Consider the following 23,045-nt stretch of genomic DNA (forward strand, 5'->3'; position numbering starts at 1 on the left):
CACAATAAAAAATAAATATATATATATATATATATATATACAGATACAAAACAGAGCCATCAAATACAAGTTAATATTAAACAATAATAATAAAATATATATATATAATAATAATAATAATTACATAAAATATATAGAAAAAAAAAAAAAAAAAAAAAAACAGACTTACAAACTTTATTATTTGTAAAAAAAAAAAAAAAAAAAAAAAAAAAAGTTTTTTATATTTTCAATTGAAAAGTTTGGAATATATATCAGTTGCTGACATAGCTTTCTTATTTTTTACCAATTTAAGAGACTCAAAATATATTTCAGTTTCAGTTTGGAAGAATTTAAAGCATGGTCTTGATTTAGAAAATTTAGCTTTATGAATATGAAACTTGCCTAATAAAATAAAAATATTTACAATATTACATAAACTTCTATCTCTACAATCAAAATATGTAATAATCTGTTTCCCTTCAATTGTTATTGAATGTTTTGTTTTAAAAGCCAGATAACTTTCAACACTTTTCCAAAAAGTCGTGCAAAATGAACAACTATAAAAAAGATGAGTTAACGATTCTTGTTCTGTCTTGCAGAAACTACAAAGATTATCAACCGGTTTAAATTTTGAAATAAACAAATTTGTGGGATATATATTGTGTAATATTTTCAAATGTAATTCCTTAACTTTATTTGAGATACAAAATCTAAAAGGAACAAGCCACGCCCCATGCCAATTAATTTCAGAAAAATGAGAATTCCAGAAAAATTTCCCACGAGGTGTTATTTTCTTTAAATTTAAAAAACATTTTCTGATATGCCTATTAGTACAATTTCTACTCATAATATCCATACCGTTAATATAAAGAGTAAAATTAAAACCAAGAATTTCGTTTTGTTTTTTATAACCTTTCATTAGTTCTAATATGCCATTAGGTATAGCCTTGAAAACCGAGTTATATTCTTTGAACGTTATTGGGAATGCTTTCTCTTTGAGAAAAGATTCATAATTAAGTAATTGATTATTATCATCAAAAAGGTCTTTTAAAAAGATAATATTTCTATCTATCCATTTCTGCAAATAGAGTGACTTGTTCCCCTTAGTGATGCATTCATTATTCCAAATGATGGACTTGTGTGGAGAGAAGTTGTGCGAATGACAAAGTTTCCAGGCCAGAAGAGCTTGCTGGTAAAATTGGGACAGCTTCAGCGGCAATCTTGTAATACTGTAGTTACATTTCAATAAAAATTTTAGGCCTCCTACACTATTATAAATGTTGTTGGGAATAAAGTACCATATGGACTCAGGTGCTTTCAAACATTCCTTCAACCATTTAACCTTAAAGGTATAATTTAAGTCACAAAAGTCCAAAAGTACAAATCCACCTTCATCCTTAGAACCAGAGAGCACTGCTTTTTTAACATGATGGTGTCTGTTTTTCCACACAAACTTTGTAAATATGTTATTTATATCTTTACATATTGAATCATTAACATCAAGAGAGAGAGCAGGATAAATAAATCTTGAAATCCCTTCTGCTTTAGTCAAAAGAATCCTTCCTAAAATAGAAATATCTCTTTGAAGCCATAAATTTAGAATTGTTTTAGTTTTCTTCAATTTAGGTAAAAAATTAAGTTGTTGACGTTCCTTGTGATCCTTGCAGATATGAATACCTAAATATTTTACACATTTCTTAACAGGTAAATTAAAAAAAATGACGTTCATGTGCCAAGTGTGTAACGAAAGCTACTTATTTTAAAATATTTAAAGTTTATAGTATAACTATTGTTTAACGTATTTTGTACTTAATTTTATACTTATGTATAATACTCAAAAATACCCCGATGAAAATGAACCATATGCTTTTACTATAGTAAAAGTGTAGTAACCAAGTTTCTTTGGTTGGACTAATAAAGTTAACATTTGTACAGCCACAGGATTACTACAAATAAGTCAGTGTGGTTTAAACTATGTTAGCATAGTAAAAGGTGTTTATTTTCATAAGGGTTTATAGTAAGGTATAAATCTAAGACAGAAACATCAAAAGAAATACATAAAAAAGACACTTGCATGGCACTGTACTAGAGCCTTTTTATTTATTGTTTTGTAGCCTGATAACCCCACACCATACTGTCAGCTGAATGCAGCGGCCCCATCCTGAGGATGTTTCTGGACAGGGAGTCTGACCTCCGCCCCTATCTGCGCCTGACCTCCGCCCCTATCTGCGCCTGACCTCCGCCCCTATCTGCGCCTGACCTCCGCCCCTATCTGCGCCTGACCTCCGCCCCTATCTGCGCCTGACCTCCGCCCCTATCTGCGCCTGACCTCCGCCCCTATCTGCGCCTGACCTCCGCCCCTATCTGCGCCTGACCTCCGCCCCTATCTGAGCCTGACCTCCGCCCCTATCTGCGCCTGACCTCCGCCCCTATCTGCGCCTGACCTCCGCCCCTATCTGCGCCTGACCTCCGCCCCTATCTGCGCCTGACCTCCGCCCCTATCTGCGCCTGACCTCCGCCCCTATCTGCGCCTGACCTCCGCCCCTATCTGCGCCTGACCTCCGCCCCTATCTGAGCCTGACCTCCGCCCCTATCTGCGCCTGACCTCCGCCCCTATCTGAGCCTGACCTCCGCCCCTATCTGCGCCTGACCTCCGCCCCTATCTGCGCCTGACCTCCGCCCCTATCTGCGCCTGACCTCCGCCCCTATCTGCGCCTGACCTCCGCCCCTATCTGCGCCTGACCTCCGCCCCTATCTGCGCCTGACCTCCGCCCCTATCTGCGCCTGACCTCCGCCCCTATCTGCGCCTGACCTCCGCCCCTATCTGCGCCTGACCTCCGCCCCTATCTGAGCCTGACCTCCGCCCCTATCTGCGCCTGACCTCCGCCCCTATCTGCGCCTGACCTCCGCCCCTATCTGCGCCTGACCTCCGCCCCTATCTGAGCCTGACCTCCGCCCCTATCTGCGCCTGACCTCCGCCCCTATCTGCGCCTGACCTCCGCCCCTATCTGAGCCTGACCTCCGCCCCTATATGCGCCTCACCTCCGCCCCTATCTGCGCCTGACCTCCGCCCCTATCTGCGCCTGACCTCCGCCCCTATCTGCGCCTGACCTCCGCCCCTATCTGCGCCTGACCTCCGCCCCTATCTGCGCCTGACCTCCGCCCCTATCTGAGCCTGACCTCCGCCCCTATATGCGCCTCACCTCCGCCCCTATCTGCGCCTGACCTCCGCCCCTATCTGCGCCTGACCTCCGCCCCTATCTGAGCCTGACCTCCGCCCCTATCTGAGCCTGACCTCCGCCCCATCTGCGCCTGACCTCCGCCCCTATCTGCGCCTGACCTCCGCCCCTATCTGAGCCTGACCTCCGCCCCTATATGCGCCTCACCTCCGCCCCTATCTGCGCCTGACCTCCGCCCCTATCTGCGCCTGACCTCCGCCCCTATCTGCGCCTGACCTCCGCCCCTATCTGCGCCTGACCTCCGCCCCTATCTGAGCCTGACCTCCGCCCCTATCTGAGCCTGACCTCCGCCCCATCTGCGCCTGACCTCCGCCCCTATCTGCGCCTGACCTCCGCCCCTATCTGCGCCTGACCTCCGCCCCTATCTGCGCCTGACCTCCGCCCCTATCTGCGCCTGACCTCCGCCCCTATCTGCGCCTGACCTCCGCCCCTATCTGCGCCTGACCTCCGCCCCTATCTGCGCCTGACCTCCGCCCCTATCTGAGCCTGACCTCCGCCCCTATCTGCGCCTGACCTCCGCCCCTATCTGCGCCTGACCTCCGCCCCTATCTGCGCCTGACCTCCGCCCCTATCTGAGCCTGACCTCCGCCCCTATCTGAGCCTGACCTCCGCCCCTATCTGCGCCTGACCTCCGCCCCTATCTGCGCCTGACCTCCGCCCCTATCTGCGCCTGACCTCCGCCCCTATCTGCGCCTGACCTCCGCCCCTATCTGCGCCTGACCTCCGCCCCTATCTGCGCCTGACCTCCGCCCCTATCTGCGCCTGACCTCCGCCCCTATCTGCGCCTGACCTCCGCCCCTATCTGCGCCTGACCTCCGCCCCTATCTGCGCCTGACCTCCGCCCCTATCTGCGCCTGACCTCCGCCCCTATCTGCGCCTGACCTCCGCCCCTATCTGCGCCTGACCTCCGCCCCTATCTGAGCCTGACCTCCGCCCCTATCTGCGCCTGACCTCCGCCCCTATCTGCGCCTGACCTCCGCCCCTATCTGCGCCTGACCTCCGCCCCTATCTGCGCCTGACCTCCGCCCCTATCTGCCCCTGACCTCCGCCCCTATCTGCGCCTGACCTCCGCCCCTATCTGAGCCTGACCTCCGCCCCTATCTGCGCCTGACATCCGCCCCTATCTGACCTCCGCCCCTATCTGCGCCTGACCTCCGCCCCTATCTGCGCCTGACCTCCGCCCCTATCTGCGCCTGACATCCGCCCCTATCTGACCTCCGCCCCTATCTGCGCCTGACCTCCGCCCCTATCTGCCCCTGACCTCCGCCCCTATCTGCGCCTGACCTCCGCCCCTATCTGAGCCTGACCTCCGCCCCTATCTGCCCCTGACCTCCGCCCCTATCTGAGCCTGACCTCCGCCCCTATCTGCGCCTGACCTCCGCCCCTATCTGAGCCTGACCTCCGCCCCTATCTGCGCCTGACCTCCGCCCCTATCTGCGCCTGACCTCCGGCCCTATCTGCGCCTGACCTCCGCCCCTATCTGCGCCTGACCAGACCATCCATAATCAACCTCACAGAGGCACTGCCTTATTATCAGGATGACCACGGATGGTCAAAAGACATAGAGGTGGTGATGTTCCTGTACTGGCTGCTTCTCCAACCACGACTCAACCCTTGATTTCAGATGTCTACTATATATGAAAAACAATACTCTGTGTAGTGTGTCAATCAAATGTGTTCATAAATGCTATACTGATTTTCATAAACTCAATCAATTGTCAACAATTTTTATATTAACGCTTTCAGATTCTGCATTCATTCCAATGGACATAATTAACTGATATTAACTATGGTGGACTGCGACAGAGGGTATAACTAAATATATGTCATAATATATATATAGGCTATATATATAAATTATACAAGCGTCTGTCGGTCTGTTAACCGCATATCTCTCGAACCGTTAATCCGAGGGATTTCAGACTTGACAGGTGTCTCGCTACGGGCACGAGTAAGTGCAGTGCCAAGTTTGAGATGGCGTTGTTTAGATGAGAAATGCAAAGGATATCGTTAAATATATCATTTTTAGAGGGTTGTGGTTTAAAATAAACATTCTGACATTAGAGGGGTGTATCTGTAAAAGAAAAGTTGTGGTTTAAAAATAAACATTCTGTCATAAAGACTCTGTCAGCTTAACATTAAGTCAGCTATACTGTTTACTTCTGAATATTATATTTTTACTCAATTTTCCACATTTATTTGCTGTCATTATGTCAGGATCAGTATTTGCTTTCTTGTGCAGAACTTTTGCTGTGTAACAATGAGCACTCAAACACACCAAACCAACAATTACTAAAAACACACTCAAAAACTGATTTTGCATGGGCATTTTGCACTAGTATATATAAAATGTATATTATCAATGGATTTTACATTACTGTAGAATTAAAGAATGGTCATATTTTTGATCCTGGAATATAATTTAAGCCAGAACGAATGAATACCATAATCACTCAAACAGAATGAAAAATCATACCAGAGATGGTCTTAATTTACAATTTGATTAATTTATTAATTCATTATAATAATTGATTAACTCTTTATACAAACTGATTAATTAATTACAATTATTTATTAATTAAAGATTTTGTCAGGACCTCCATCAGATTAAGGAGCCTCTCTTCCCTACAGTAGCTGCTACCTCTCTCCTCATCTCCTCATCCCTCATCTCCATTCTTCTTCTCTCTCTCTCCTCTCTTCCTCTTTTCTTCTCTCCCTCTCTTCAAACTCTCGTTCTCTTCTTTCCTCCCGCAGCTGTGCCTCTTCCTCTCTCTTAGCCTCCCTTTCCTCCGGCTCTCTCGAATAGGAAAGAAGCTCTCTCTCTCCTGACCCTCTCTTCCCTTGTGTGCCTCCAGTGTTGGAAGGGCCAGGAACAGAGGGAGAGGAACCAGCCGCCTCTCCTGGTCACCAGACTGCATTAATACTGGTGGGGTGATGGATGGCTTTCAGCCTAATGCAGCATCCGTCACCCCATCCCATGTTACCAAGTATCACCCCACTTAATCTGCATATAGAGAGCAATGTGGTTGAGCAGGTTATCAGACTTAGGGCCTGTCTGTCCCAATACCTCCCCTTACCCTAGATTTCTGCCCTAACCCTTGTTTTTGCGCGTTCTCGTGTAGGGGTAGGGTGTCCCAGTACTCTAAAGAGCAAGGGGGAGTGCTATTCTCCCCTTAAAATCAACCCTCAAAACATAGTGCGGTCCGATGCAGGCTTAAAACTAAGTGGAAGATGAAATTACCCAGGATACCTTGCGGACTCAGCAAGCCGGTACATTTTTTAAACAAGATGGCGGACACCGCTGGAAAGGAACAATTGAATTGTTAAGTATATTTTCGCAGATAAGCATGTTAAAAATTCTAAATATGTTGGAATATGTTAGTTTAATGCACATCCAATGGACTGTTGAGTTTTGAACACTAATGTTAGAAAATATTTCACGAAGCTATCTATCTGACGATGTTCATGATACCTGAGTGCTTCGAGAGAGTCTGCCCATCAAATATACATCTTACACTCAAAAAAATGATTCTTGCCACTTATTGAATTTAAGCAAACAATTTAAATAAATTATATTTAAAAATGTATAAAATAACCATTATTATTGTGAATTATTCTTACACAACATGAATGTAATGGATCCAAGTCCAAACTGATCAAATTACATAAACTATACTTGATTTGTTGCAATAAGGGACAAATGCAGATGTTGCGCATGCGCACTAGAGTAAAAAAAAAAAACCTGAAGGCGGCAAGGAGTCGTTGGAGGCGCGATACAAGACTCAGTATCAGCGATTTGCTTGAACAGATGTGGAATATTCGACAAGGTAAGATATTTTCTATATTTATAAATTATTTGGACTTCAACATCAACTATTTTTTATAATTCAATCAATCTGATAGTCGATTTGTCTTATTTTCGCCGTGACTGCACTTCAGACGAACTTTTTCGGCCTTTCCAGTTATATAAAGAGTAACGTTGACTGATATTTTTTAAGATTTATTGTCGACTGACTATGTGCATCATATTTGAATGTCTTCAGATTATGCGTATGATTTTTGATAACGGCTCCGTGATCTCGACGTGCATTTTACTTTGTAATATGCCAAAACGTTGCGCAATCGAACGTACTGGCCTATATGAAAGTTATATACAGGTAAAATTGTATAGGATGTCTTGTTAAAACAAATATCTTAAAACATATTTGTAACTTTGATCATTTTAAGATATAGGTAGGCCTACGGTCGACTGACTAAAGTTATATGTGCGTCATTTTTAATAACAACTTCTCATCTCGACGTAAGTTAGGCCTAAATTTTACTTTGCTTGAATTTTTTTTTTGAACATGCCAAAACGTTGCACACACATACTTAATCGACCGTATATGAAAGTTATCTACAAGTTATTTATATAATATAAGTTATAAGTATATAAGTTATTTCATTTCAAAAAAATAAAACTATGTCTTTGCTATTTCAGAGTCCTCATCGATGTGACATAATTTCAACATTTCTGACTCATTCTGGCACAATCACTCAATTACGGTATGTGCATTTTTTTCTTTGTAATAAAATTAAACTTGACTTTAATTTCTTTGCAAAAGTGTGATGTCTGTTGTTTTCTCTCTCTTTTTGAATTTCAGATATGTGAGTTTGGGGAATGTGGCAATGTAAAGTGTGTGGCACAGAATTATCCAGTAGGTATGAGTTATTGAAACATTCTAAGCTTAAACATGGCCATTTTGGGGCGAGGTTCAGGCATCCTTGTGTATACAGTAATTGTCCTTGCACTTTTAAATCATGGAATAACCTCTTAAGTCATATATACCGTGTCCACCGTGATCAGTCATCTCCAAAACAAGAACAGTTAGCCACCTTTTCATGTCAGCTGTGTGAGTGCATTGAGTCAAATGAAAGAGATTATTTCAGTCATATAAATGAACATTTGCGCAAACATGAAACTGTGACTTGTGTGTTTAAAGTATGTACATTTAAAAGTAACATTTATAATACCTTTCATTCACACAAAAATAGGAAGCACAATCCTCATGGTCTAACTGACTTTAAATTAGATGTTGTCACAATCACAACAGACTGTCAGGAGTCAACCAGTCCTCCCATTGATTTTCCCTCATGTTCAACAGAAACTTTGTTAGAGTCATGCAGTGACGATAATAATGATGAAGATATTTCTAAGGCAAGTGTGCTGAATATTGCCCTTGTTTTATTAAAGTTGGAAAACATTTTGCATGTCCCAGCCACAGCAGTTGATGAATTACTTCAAGAACTCCATTATTCATTAACCTCAGCATCAATTCCAGGCACTTGTGGCATAATTTCTGACATTCTTAGAAATCACAACATAGAAATTGATGAGTCTGTCATTCAAGAGCTTACTGAAGCAGTGGGCAGGTCAAATCCCTTGGTTAAAGCCATAGAAAAAGGTGGTCCCCTTGCCACAGCTTTTAAGCGGAAGCAGTTCTACAAGGAGAATGTAAGTGTTGTAGAGCCAGTTGAGTTTATTCTTGATCATAAGACTAGAAAGACCTATCAGTATATACCTATTTTGCCTTCTCTACAGCTGCTGTTTAGTTGCAGTAATATTTTAAAGTGTGTAACCGGTGACCACGAGAGACAGACAACTGATTCAGGGGTAGAGAAAGAACAGCAGTATAGGTCCATAAGAGATGGTCTTTATTGCAAGGAGAATTCTTTTTTTTTTGTGGAGAGGAATTGAAAATATCTTTGTCATTGTACATTGATGATTTTGAGCTCTGTAACCCTCTCGGAACCTCACGTAAGAAACACAAACTTTGTGGGGTCTATTGGATTTTAAATAACTTGCCACCTGGATGCAATTCAACACTTTCATCTATCTATTTGGCAGTTTTATGCAAGAGTGAACATGTAAAGTCACATGGATATGACACAATTTTAGAGCCCCTTTTACAGGAATTGATTACTTTAGAGAGTCATGGTGTTTATGTTCCAGAACTTGGACGATTTGTGAAAGGTACAGTCCAGTCTGTCATTGCAGATAATCTAGGGGCCCATGGTTTAGCAGGCTTCATAGAAAGCTTCTCTGGTGAGTACTTTTGCAGGTTTTGTGTAGGGAAGAGGTTGGAAATCCAGGCTGAATCTGTTCAGACTGGGGATTTTTCCCTTAGAACAAAGGAAATTCATGACGCACATGTTAGATCTGCAAAGGAAAACTCTGCCATAATTTGTGGAGTAAAAAGGGGGTGTGTGCTAACAGAGAAATTATCTCACTTTCATGTAACTCAAGGCTACCCTCCTGATAATGTGCATGACCTATTTGAGGGCATTGTGCCAGTGGAACTTGCACTCTGTTTAAGAGAATTTGTTTCCAAGAAGTATCTATCTCTTGATACTCTGAACACATTGATCTTGAACTTTCCCTATAAGTGGGGTGATAGAACCAATAGACCTCACATTATTCCATGTACATATGCCTCAAAGAGGAGCATTGGAGGTAATGCACATGAAAATTGGAATTTACTGAGATTGCTTCCATTCATTATTGGAGACTTGATACCAGAGTCTGAGCCAGGCTGGCTTGTACTTCTTGATTTGAAAGAAATAGTTGAGCTTGCTGTCGCCCCCATTCATAACGAAGAAACGATAGCCTACTTAAACAGCAAAATTACAGAGCACAGACACAGATTTGTTGAACTTTTTCCAGCACAGTTGTTACCGAAACATCATTATGTGGAACACTATCCGCAAATGATTAAATGTTTTGGACCTCTTGTTGGGCAGTGGACTATGAGGTTCGAGGCGAAACATAGTTTCTTTAAGAAAGTTGCTCGCCACACAAATTGTTTCAGAAACATAATGCTCACACTGGCTACCAAACACCAGCAAATGATTGCTTATCAAATCCATTCCTGTAGGCTTAAGAAGTCCACACTAGAAGTTACACGTGTCTCCACACTTCCTGTGGATGTCTTAAACAAGGAAGTAGTAGCAGGTTTGAGACAGAAATATCCAGGAATTAATGAGGTCCATCTTGCTAAAAATGTCACAAACAATGGGATCAATTATAGAACTGGTATGCTCATTTCATTTGGGTCAGCTGGTGGCCTGCCAGAGTTTGCCGAAATTCTTCAAATGTGTATCATCAAGAGCAGTTTGAATTTTGTTGTGAAGATACTATGTGCATGGTATCAAGAACATTTTAGAGCTTTTCAGTTGACTGTCTCTCCTGATAGAGAGGTTGCCCTGGTTGATCTTGAACAGCTAACTGATGCTTATCCACTGTATGATTATATGGTAGGAGGAAGACGAATGGTAACCCTGAAGAGGCACATCCTCATCTAAGGTAAAGTGTTTATTAAGTGTTTTTATTTACGGTAATACAAGTAACAATGCTAAAAATTGTATTACTGATGTATGTTTTTTTTTCTGCTTTGTTTCCTATTTTAGAAAAGTAGAGAAAAATGTCAAGTCCGGCCATTCTGAGGGTTGTTTTTGGTGGGGATGACGATGCAAGAAAACTTGCACTTAAGACAGGAATCCCTAAGTCTGTGGATGACCTTGTCCTTGAAATAATGACTGTTTTTGGGGTGAAGCAAAAGTTCAGGCTCCAGTACAAAGATAAGGACTTTGGAAATAAATACATGAATCTCACGTCAACCAGTCAAATTGAAAACAGGGATACCCTGAAACTGATTTTTCTTTCAACTGATGACTCCAGCATGCAAGAGACTGCACCTGATGCACCTGCCTGCTCCACCATTCCTGTTCCTTCACCCAGTTCAAACTGTAGCTCTGATACTCCTGACATGAGAGATATTAACACGTGTGTTATTGACTCAGTCCAGGAAGTCAATTTATCTGATGACTCGTTTTGCAGCAGTGCTGAGACTGTCATAATTACGTCTCCCGAGTCAAGAACCAGTTCTTGGCCTCAGATTTTTGTAGTTCCTCGTTTTTCATGTTCTGCTGAAATTCAGCTTCAGAGAGCTGACACAGAGTTCAGCAAAAGTGGAATGCTACTTATTCCACCACCAAAACTAAGATCGGACATTCTTGAAGGCATGGCTGAGGAGATCTTTAGATATGCAGCATACCCCACCGATAGTCAGCTTGATCAGGCAGCTGAAGCCCTGATAAATGCTCATCCTTGCTTGAGGGAAAAAGGAACTCGCACTGGCCATGAAGGATGGAAACATTATCTAAAGATTAAGATGTCTAATTTTCGCTCTAAACTCAGCAAGATTGGACACCCTGAAATCTCTGTGAATTCTCTTAGGAACAAACGTAAAGGTCAGGGTAAAGCAGCATCAAACATCAAAAAGCCAAGAAAAGCGGAGGTAAATTTCCTTCCTTGCCTCCCAAAAGGTGAAACAGCAGAGAGCATGGAGAAGGAAAGAATTGCTCTCTTAACAGAAGTGAAAAAGAAAAATAACGAGGCAGTCATTAAGGAAAAAATGCAATTGACCTTCTCCTATAGACGACAAGAGTTGGTTGAAGACTTGGCAGTTATGTCTGATTTACAAACCAGGTGGCCTGCACTGTTCACAGTAAATGAAGTAAGTGTTATTGATATTTACACAAGAATAAATTGTAAATTATTATAAATTCCTCCACAGTAGGCCTATATTTCATGCTCATCTTTATTTCCCTTTTTCTTTTTTTTTCCAGATAAATGCAGAATTCATGCGGATAACAACTGTGCCACTTCTGTCAAAGTTCTTGGCACAGCTGGACAGATACACTGTTAATCTACAAAAGGTTTTCAGCAGTAAAGGTGGTGCTTCTGGACAGAAGATATCACACATTATGGCAATTGCAGACAAGGTGTGGTAAACTGCATTTCATTTTTTATAACTAATTACAAATATTGTATATAAAAAATATACTTTAATCAGGGTTTTTTATATTGTCATAAATTTCAGTGTGATGACATACACATCAAACGAGACTGTGTCATAAAAAGTCTGTGTGTGTACCTCAATGAGGACATTGCAACACTCGTCAAAGAATTTCAGGTTCGTATATTAACATATTATTTACATTAACATATTGCCAGCCTGTATGTTACCAATATTTCAGTTGGTGTTAATTATGTAAAAATAAAAATAAACAATTTTTGATTGTTTTTTGTTTTGGCTTAGGACTGCAATTCTGAAGAAGCTGAGAGAGGAATTTCTGAGACCACTCTTGGGCTTTTTGTGATCCGTAAAGAAGGTGTTGGTGCTCAGGACGAGCCAGAGGATGTTGGAGTAGTGATAGAGGGCGTGCAGCTGCTACAGCACTTGAAGAGTGTTTCCTTTGGATTGGTAATTCTGTTCGGACTGATCTACGCTCTCAATTTAAGCTACCCACAGAGTCTCAAATTCACGTTTGAATTCTTTCAAAAGGTACTGATGAATTTGGATGGCAGTAAGCTTTCCTCAAAGGTTCAGGCACTTAAAATTAAAATGTTTCAGTGAATAGGAGATTGAAAATATTTCAACTTTTAAGACAGGGATGCCCTGACAAGAATTTTTCAATTGACTGATGACACTAACTCCAGCATGCAAGAGACTGAACCTAATGCACCATTCCTGCTTTTGTAGCTCTGATACTCTTGACTTGAGATATGTTAGCTGTTGCTCTTGTCTCAGTCCAGGAACTTATCCGATGACTCGTTTTGCAGCAGCACAGAGACTGTTAAAGTCAGAAACAGTTCTTGGCCTCAGGTTTTTTTTAGTCCTTGTGTTCTGCTGAAATTCAGCTTCAGGTAGCTGACAGAATTCAGCAACAGTGGAATGCTACTTAATCCACCACCAAAACTAAGATCGGACATTCTTGGTGGAGATCTTCATTAGGTATGCATCATAATCCACGGATAGCTTGATCAGGCAGCTGAGGCACTGAGTAGGACACTTAGTTCTGGTCTAAATGTTGAAATGTTAAAACGTGTTATGTTAAAAAAATGTTTATGTTGAAACGTTACATGTAAAAAGTGTTGAAAACCTGTTATATGTAAAAAAAAAAAAAAAAACTCCTGCCTGTTATATGTAAAGGGAAATATAATCCTTAAAGGGTTACTTTCTCTTTTCTGTTTCAAATGTTTGTACTTTTTTATTTTTATTTTTATTTTGTTTTAGTCCAAGTGTCCTGATTGTTTATTTGTTCTACAAAAATTTAGAAAGATGGGTACCAATTACATTCGTGTTTCAAGTTCCAGATCAGAAGAAAGCACAAATTGATTACTGTACTATGCAGTGATATCAAAATGTTTACCTTGAAACTGTGAAAAAAAAAAAGTTTGATGTTCAAAATTGGATCCCTGTTACTTGGCACACTTAAAACTAAAAAGTGTAACATGAGTAATAACCATTGAAATTACAGTTTGGGAGGTTAACTAAAACAGTTGCAATAATTTGTAAAGTGCTGTATTATGTCCTGCTTGGATTTTTGTTTATTTCTTTTGTCAGACTGGACAGACAGTTTCTTTTGACTTATGGAACAATTGCACACAATAAATGTTTGAAAATTTAATGATTTTGACTGTTTATTCAATAGAATTAAGGAAATGTAAGATAGTTATATAAAGCAAGTAACAACAATGTATTTGAAATGAGTAAAGTTTATTTAATACACAATCTTAAATCACAGTTTATCAGTTTACATAACAATTATTTAATTAATTCACGTCAACTGAACATGATGGTGAAGCTTAAATAAAACGTTAACTTTTACGTTGGATTTATGTGATTAAATTGGATGGAAAATTGACATGTAATTGAAATACGTAAGTTTTAACTTTTGGGGTTAAATATTTTTTTGAGTGTATCTGGGTAGTTCATCTAATTTTATTTTTCGATTTTGGCTTCCAAGGATTATAAAAAGAAGATGTGAGGTAAAACTATAAAAAAAACTAGCCGCGTTCGTCTAGTGCTTCATCTTTTTCTTCACAGCGCGCTGTCACTTCTCCCTAACGTTAAACCCAAACAGCACTAAACACAATCAGTGATTGTTGTAAAATGCAGTGTCTGCTGATTATAAATTGCGGGACGTGTTTGATTGTAAAAAGAGCTAAAATAAGCACAATAATCCGCGCAGACACGTTGATCCTGTTCCCATGGCGGCGCGCGTTCGGAAACGGACTGCAACTAACGTTAGACAAGCAATACTTTGGGTTTCATGTGCGCGTCTAAACGATCAAATACAGACAAAAATATGGCTAAATGACCGGTTTGGAGATTCACTTTAACACAGTGTATGTCTTAAATGGGAGTTAGTTGTGGAATAGTTGGGAGAAAATGTGTATTAGATCTGCATTCGGTCTTAAAGTGGCAGCGTCTAAAAAACCTGCTAATGATTACACTTTAAAGGTGCATTGCGCAAGTCTCTGAGTTTTTGCAGAACTATGCCCCCTTCTGGCGACACACGGAACTGCAACCAGAGTTGTGCACGCGGTTACGTGGAGTTTGCGTTGGGGTTTGGGATGAACTAGAAGCCGGTCTCTTTGAATCCATCTTCTACTTTTGCCAAAGTCGCTTGAGTTGTCTTCGCTGATGCGGATAATGGCGGCGAATACACAAACCTGCCAGACATAGCCAGGTGAGCGTGAACGCGCATGACGTCACGCCCAGTCGATTCCGTCCCGAATCCCTCGTATTTATTTTACTGTACAGGATTATAGAGGCAATCGCAGAGATCATAGAACGGCTCATTCAGCCCATCAGGCAATTGTTTAAGCATGTATGGGTTAGTAAAACGGGTATTTTTAACATGAAGGGTTGCTTAATGCACCTTTAATGTGAATAAAACAACTAAAGGCAAAGAGAAAATACTCCCAGCTCTTGAATGAATAACTTTAGCTTTAATCTATCTATAATAAACTATGCTGTGTTATTTTACATTTGATTACTTTATTAGATTTCTAGCATATTATTATGGATACTTATATCCTGATCATAACTGGGACAGTAATTTGCATGTAGTGGTGTCCCATTTCATAGGGAAAGATCTTCAACTCCACTTCCCCTCGTTGAGAGGACTTTACTTTCGAGGGCACTCAAAACCAAGTGGAAGTTTTAAGGGGGGAGAAATGGGACAGGGCCTTAAACTGCTGGGTGTTAGACTAGATAATTCATTATCTTGGTCAGACCAGATTGACCACATTGTCAGTAAGATGGGCAGGGGTATTGCTATGTCCCGAAAATGCTCTGTATATTGTCCAACTGCTACATTGAAAAATGTCGTCCAAAGTCTTGTTCTGTCTCACTTATATTACTGTCCAGTAGTTTGGACTAGTGCGGCCCAAACACATCGAAGAAAACTTCAAATTGCACAGAATAGAGCAGCCAGAGTAGCTCTGCACTCTTCTTTTCGCGCTAGTGTGCGTGAGATGCATATTAAATTATCTTGGTTAACTGTAGAGTCAAAAGTGAAATATAATCTTCTGTTATTCATGCATAAGGTCATGGCTAATGAAGCATATAACTTTATAAAATAAAAAAATATTGTTTAGTGGATATGGTCATGAGCATGTGACACGCTCAGTCAGCAACAAGATAATGATTACTCCTAGTCCAAGATGTAATTTTATGAAGAAAACTATTGTATACAGAGGGGCTGTAGAGTGGAACTCACTTCCATCCAGCGTCAGGGAAATCAAAAGACAATTTTCTTTTAAGAAAACAATAAAACAGATTACAGGTGTGAAAGTATTACCTATTTTTATTTTTGCATGTTTTGTTTTAAATTGTTTAAATTGCATGTTGAATAGATGTTGCTTTTTGCATAACTGCATAATTTGTACTTCTTTAAAATGTGTGTCATGGTAGCTAATATATCGTATAGTTTTTATAGATCTTATTGATGTACTGATTAATTTAATTTTGTATTTTTGTATTGTGATTTCAGTGGACCCCAGGAAGACTAGCGACCACCATAGTGGGAGCTAATGGGGATCCAAATAAAACAATAAAACAATCCCACTTCCAGTTCCCCTCCCTCTGTGCCGACCCCTGACTGTGGACACTGACAGATCCTAGAACATTTGTGGGAAAAAGACTCACAATTACTTACATTTTATTTAACTAATTATTTGGTACTATACGATTATCCGGACCTCACCTGACCACACGTGACCACAACCGCTCTTGGTTGGTCGTAACCCCAGTGACGGGCAGGTTTAGGGGCGGGGTTGGGGTAGGTCATCACATGTGGTCTAGATAACCGTATAGTTCCAATTATTTATATTTATGGCAAAATAGAAGACAACATACAACATCACATTTACTTACTTTGTACTTTTGCTTCAGATTTTCCCACTTTTTCTTCACCCATACTAAGTTAAAACCTATGAGTATCACTTGTAGACCGTAAAACAGTAATAAAACAGACATTAAATGAGAGTGTTTAGAGCTCCAATAATTCTCACACTAACTTACTCCTTTCTAAAGCTATTTAAGTAAACACATGTCCATATCATCTCTCCTACTGAGCACACTTTTGGACTTAAAAACCCAGAGGAACATTTTACAGGAGTTGTACAGTGGATGTATATTTAATTACTCACTATAATATTTCTATAACAGAGGGATAGACATTGGGACAGACTTTTCCTACATCCTCCGATAACATTTTACACAAGATAACAGCAAACATATAAGCCTATGACACATAACAAATAAAGTAAAATACCAATTACTACAGCATCTACAAAAGCATACAAATGTCAATGGCCGCTACTTACTCAAAACCTTTGATTGCCGCGTTTCTTTTCCCAGTGAAAAGGGCGTCATTGGCAATTCGCCAGTTAATGAGGCGCTCAGTATCTTCATCAGACCCTACAAGATAAACACGGTACTTTTTTTGCACAAAATAAACCCATTAATATTATGAGACAATAAAATATAACTTTAATTAGGGTTAAATATTTGAATTCTTACACTTAAAAGCTGAGGGCGCATCTCCGCTGCCATGTGTACATGACCACAAAGCTCCTCCCTCCCGCACGCAATGGGTTGTGGGCAATATTAGCGTTAGAGTGTGCATTGATCTGCACTTCGAATTCTAACCGGAAATAGTAGACCATCCGGGTATCTTTGGAATACTCATTTCAACATACTACGATTTGGGACGTACTAATTTTCGTTTCGCATACTATTTAGGACGGATAGTATGCGAATTGGGACTCAGCATTAGCCTGCCTGTCTGTCTGTCTGTCTGTCTGTCTGTCTGTCTGTCAGAAAGAAAGAAGGATTTTAGCACACCTCACAGCCTGTCACTGCATGGTATGCTGAATTCCAAAATAAGAGTCCCCCAAAACTCATATATTAGCTGTTTTGTTTACACGTTCAGAAAATCATAAAAATAAAAGTCCTAGCTTCCACAGACCAATTTAACCTCAGATGGAGAGGACACCTTCTCAAGGTGTCAACTACAATGTTTCAGGACATTCTGATGTTGTCTTCCAAAATAAGAGCCGTTTTGTCTAACATTCAGAAAGTTATAAAAACTAGATGTACCGCATCGCGGTACAAAATATGACCGCCGCTCAGGCCTGCACTGGCTTTCCACAAAAATAAATGACGTGGAGTAATTTGGCTGTATTGCGTGTTTATGTATATACCTAAAAAAAGTAATAGTATGTGCATGTCTGTCTGTGTGTGTGTGTGTGTGTGTGTGTGTGTGTGTGTGTGTGTGTATGTGTGTGTCTGTGTGTGTGTGTGTGTGTGTCTGTGCGTGTATGTATGTGTGCGTACATGTGTGCGCGCGTGTGTGTGTGTGTGTGTGTCTGTGCATGTGGATTTGTATGTGTGTGTATGGGTGTGTGTCTGTGCGTGTGGATGTCAGTGTGTGTGCATGCTTGCGTTTGTTTGTATTCCTGCATGTGTGTGTGTGACAGTATCATCCTAAACCAGCAACCCTTCGCTCAACAGCACCATCTACAGGCCGATGAGTGTACAGTCACTAAATGTGCACATAAATTAATTTATTTTATACCCCCCCATGGATGAAATTCTACAAAACTTAGCAGAGGATACCCCCAGAGGATGTCAAGTTAATCATACACATGAAATATGGTGCAGTTCTGAACATCTCCACTGAAGATAGGGGCGATTAAAGCAGAATAATATTGCATTTTCATTTTTTATGGGAGGGGCGCATATCACAAATGAGTGATTATGGGCTAGGTTGATGTGGGCCCTTAAGAGCAACATACCATAACAATTACAAATGTTTACAATTACAAATTACAAAGCAATAACAAATGCATTTTTTTGGGTTTGGGGGGGCCCAGCGCGGGGGGGGTGGCCCCCGGGGACCAAACGAAATTTTTCCGTAGAAGTCTAGTAGACCAACATACCATAAAAATTTCTTCATCCTCGGTGCCACGGTTCAGGTAGTTATTTAGGAAACCTGCATTTTTTTGGGTTTGGGGGGGCCCAGCGCGGGGGGGGGAGTGGCCCCCGGGGACCAAACGAAATTTTTCCGTAGAAGTCTAGTGGGGCTACATGCCCACCAAATTTCATGTTCCCCGGTGCTTCGGTGTCCCTGGTATCGTTGACGAAAAAGTCCTAGCTTGTTTCAAAAATGGTGGGGACAATATCGACCTTAGCAAAAAGTGGTGGGGAAACTACACCCATGTTAAAATAACACTTGCCTGATGGGTTATGCTACTGACAAAAATAACCACACAGGTAAGTAAGATAACATAATACACATAAATTGCAATGAAGATATAGACATAACATAAAAAGCAACAATTAAAATAAAGATTAATGAAGATTAACAGGAGCCAAAAATAACCCACCTCTTCCATGCATTAACAATGCCATGAGGAAGAGGAGGAGACAAAACAGGAAATGATGTAGGCTCATGATGACATCACACCAATTAAAGGGGAAAGATGCTCATTCAGGCAGGTACACCAGATATATGAAGAACCATTTTGTGTGAATTATAACAACCAATACATATGTTTTAACAGAACGCTTTCTGTACCTGTTACACTAGTTTGGACGTCGACGTCACTTCTGTGAGTTGAGAAAAGTCAGTAAGAGTCCTGGCAGAAGGCGAAGCATAAGGATGTAGTGTGATGACGATCCGAGATCCATGTGTTTGGCATCTTGTCCTATCTTTTAAGTCCCGCTACAGTAGTCTTAATTTAAAATAATGGTGCTGATGATGTTTAGAGACCCCCACAGGTGTGTGATACTACTGCTCATCCTCGCTCTATAGGAGCTCGGCTCCCACGTAATCCGAACCATGGTTATCACAAGCGCAACCATTTAAAAGTTATGAGCAACAGGTGCATGACATCTGACTGCATCAGTACACCTAACCAGAGCGGGTTTCATCCGCGTCTGAAACGGCTGGCCTGTCTGCAGTAGTTAGAGGAGTGTGTGCACACAGGAGACGTCGGGCAGCTCTCGGAGATCTCGCCTTGGAGAAGACTGATGATTTATACTCACGCAAAGCAAGTATTAAGATTACCCCAGAATCAATTGCATTACTAGCCCACCCCAACACACAATAATAATGACAAATGCTGACCAACACTTAATTATATAACATTTTCTTAATTCTGTTGTATTGTCATATGAAATGGCTATGCATGAATACACACCAGACAAATGCAGCTGACATTTTTATTCAAGCAATGATTAATGCATGAATTCATGAAATTAATATATTTTATTTACTGACAACAATATGAAACATGAATAAAAATAAGTAAATGAATGAATAAAAGAAATCATCACAATAAATTACGTTTTTATTACGTAATTACCACCTGCATTACGTTTCTTGCCACATGTCATTTTATAGGTTTACAATTACATGCAGATATGTGTTAGAGCTTCACTCCCTCTGTGGTGTAGTGGGCTAAACCCCTGAACCGGTTAGCAGAAGATGGTCGATCAGCGAGGCTCTTTACTCCAGGCTGGTCCAGGGTCAGTGTCCCTAATAAATGTATCTAGTCACTTTGGATAAAAGCATCTGCCAAATGCATAAATGTGACTGATTTTTTGTAAAGCTTTTTTTGAAAGGGTCTCGTGCATAAATGCTCAAAGCTGCTTATTTCGTCAAGGTATTACTAGAATACAAAATGCATGCATACATTTACTACAATTTCTATTTGGTGGGTGAAAGGGTTAGTTCACCTCAACATATAAATACAGCCATTATTTACGTGCTTTCATGCTGTTAGATCCCTGTGTTTTTATTGTTTAAACACAAAAGGGGATTTTCATCAAGTTTGTTCTGCTGGTTTCATCCAATATCAGTCACTGGAGCCCAACTTTCAGAAGCGTACTGGCATTAGATGATGCTTTAGAAGCTTCTGAATGTCTGAAAGACTGGTATTGTATTAAACCAACAGTACGAACCTGACCAGAATCACCTTTTGTGTTCAGGAAAACAAAACAAAAACACAGAGGGATCAAACAACATGAAGGGGAGTAAATAATGACTGGATTATTTGCTTGTGTTCACTAACCCTTTAGTCACTGTTTTACTGTGTGTCGTTAATGCCAAAACTTAAGGTAGTGTGTGTAAACAGTCTCAAGTTCATCTTAGGTCATGGAGCGCTATTGTCCAACCCTAATTATACACACCTGAATCAATTTAAACCAATTAATAACTGAGAACTTGAAGATTACAGACAGGAGTGTTGGACTGAACCCTCCATGACCTGCCTTGAGCTCTGTGTGCAGTTAGAAGTCATAAATACACTCCAATAAAACTTGTTTTAAAGTGTTTTTTTTTTTGTTTTGTTTTTTTGTTTTTTTTACATTACACCACACATTCACTAATTATTCATCACTTCATAAATATTTAATTTATGAATTTGATCACAATCTTAAAGTATCACTACATTTCTAGAAGTCTAAAATGTACTGTGAATGCCTAGAAATTGTTTGTTTTATAGTATTGTAAGTCTTAGGCCACCATTTGTTGTTGTTGCACAGTACTGTGTATGTATGTGTATATATAATTTAATTCACATTAACCCAAATGTGTAAATGATCATAAGATGTTTTTGTCATAGAATTTATTTTTTGGCAAGGATTTCAAGGACATTAAGAAATCTTTCATCCCTTTCTTTAGTTTATTTTTCTCTCCTTTCCTCTCTCTCGCTTGCCTCCCGGTGCCACCTCTCTTCTCACTCTTCTCTTTACTCTCTCTCCTCTTCTCGCTCCTCCATCTCCAGGAAAGGTCCTCTATGTCTTTAGGCCTTTTCCTGGCTCTTGCTGGCTCTGGCCTCACTGAGGATGAATAGGCCACAGCAACATCCGGCCCACATGAGGCACCGAGGGCAGGAGGAGAGATGGAGTGATGGAGGAGTGATGGAGGGCCTCATCCATGGCTCCACTTCCAGGATCAGCTCCGGCCTCTCCATCCTCAGTGCTCACCCCTGTCTGCGGACATTTCAGATCCTGCAAAAATGATTTTTATTTTTTATTTTATTATAATAAGATTCACGTGACCTCTGTGATTTATGAGCTCAACACTACATTTACATGTTGATCATAAATGTTCCACAATTTCTCAACAGCACTAATGGACAAATGAAATAGATTACTTATGTTTAGTTACTTTATGTAAATGTATTAAACATTCGTCTAATGAAAACAGTGAATTCTCCTACACAATAGTACACATACATCAGATGTCTATTTCATATCTATTAGACGTAGTAATCTGCTATTCTTAAAGAAGATTTCCTTGCCAGATATTAAATAGACATTTAGTTATTTATAATATTATAAATATATAATATAAATATATAATATTATTATTAATATTAATTAGGAAAGTCAGGGATGACTTTCCTAATTAATATTCATGAGTCTTCCCCTACCATCCTGGGAAAAAAAATATCGCGCCCGGGGCGGCATTTTTGGGGGGGCGACGCCGGCACGAGCAAAAAAAAAAAAAAAAATAATAATAATAATAATTTTGCGCCGCGAAGCGGTTTTCTATTATCTATCATTTCACTGTGTGGGGAATGACAGTTCACCTCTGGGTCTCTCCCAAATGGAACGGACAAGAGGGGGGTACGGGGGATCCATATAGTTATCTAAGTAAGTCACACCTTTGTACGGGGGATCCATATAGTTATCTAAGTAAGTCACACGCACATTTTTGTTTTTCTGAATTGTCTGAATGGCTAACAAACATAGGTAATACAAAACGATTAGCCTACTTGGTCACCACCACCAAGGTGAATTGGTTTAGTCTTGACTTCTGGTCGTGACTCGTCGTGAGTGACCGTTGTTATGGGGGGATCAGGGGAAATCTGTTGATTGTCGATGTCGAGTGCCAAATAAGAGATGGACAAGAAAGGTCAAAGCCATCAGGTGCCCAATTTAGAAACGAGCGAAAGATAAAGGTATGCAACTATGTTTTCTCTGTATGATTACGGTATCCATGTAATGAATGAAGGGGCAATATTAATTGGTGGGTATAACTCTTATTTGTTAGCCTTTTTGCTATGATTCTTGCTATGCTTAACAATAATTCGGTTTTAACTCAAACACGAGATCTAATTTCACCATAATATTGTGCTTTGCAACAAAACTGTTACAAGTTAAGTTATTACACTAAAATGCTTTTCTTACTTAGTATTTTTGTCTTGTTTCCAGTCCAAATATCAAACATTTCTTAAATAAAGATGCATAACGTTATTTTACTAAAGTAGTAAAATGACATAAGATATTAAGTCTTGTTTTCTGGGGAAATAAATAAAAGCGCTCGAAGGGGGGGTCTCGCCCAGGGTGTAATTCAATGTAGAACCGCCACTGCCTTCAACAGTTCAACAGTTTACTCTACACTATTTCAACACATGCG

This window comes from Scardinius erythrophthalmus (assembly GCF_964197995.2).
Source record: "Scardinius erythrophthalmus genome assembly, chromosome: 9".
NCBI lineage: Eukaryota > Metazoa > Chordata > Actinopteri > Cypriniformes > Leuciscidae > Scardinius > Scardinius erythrophthalmus.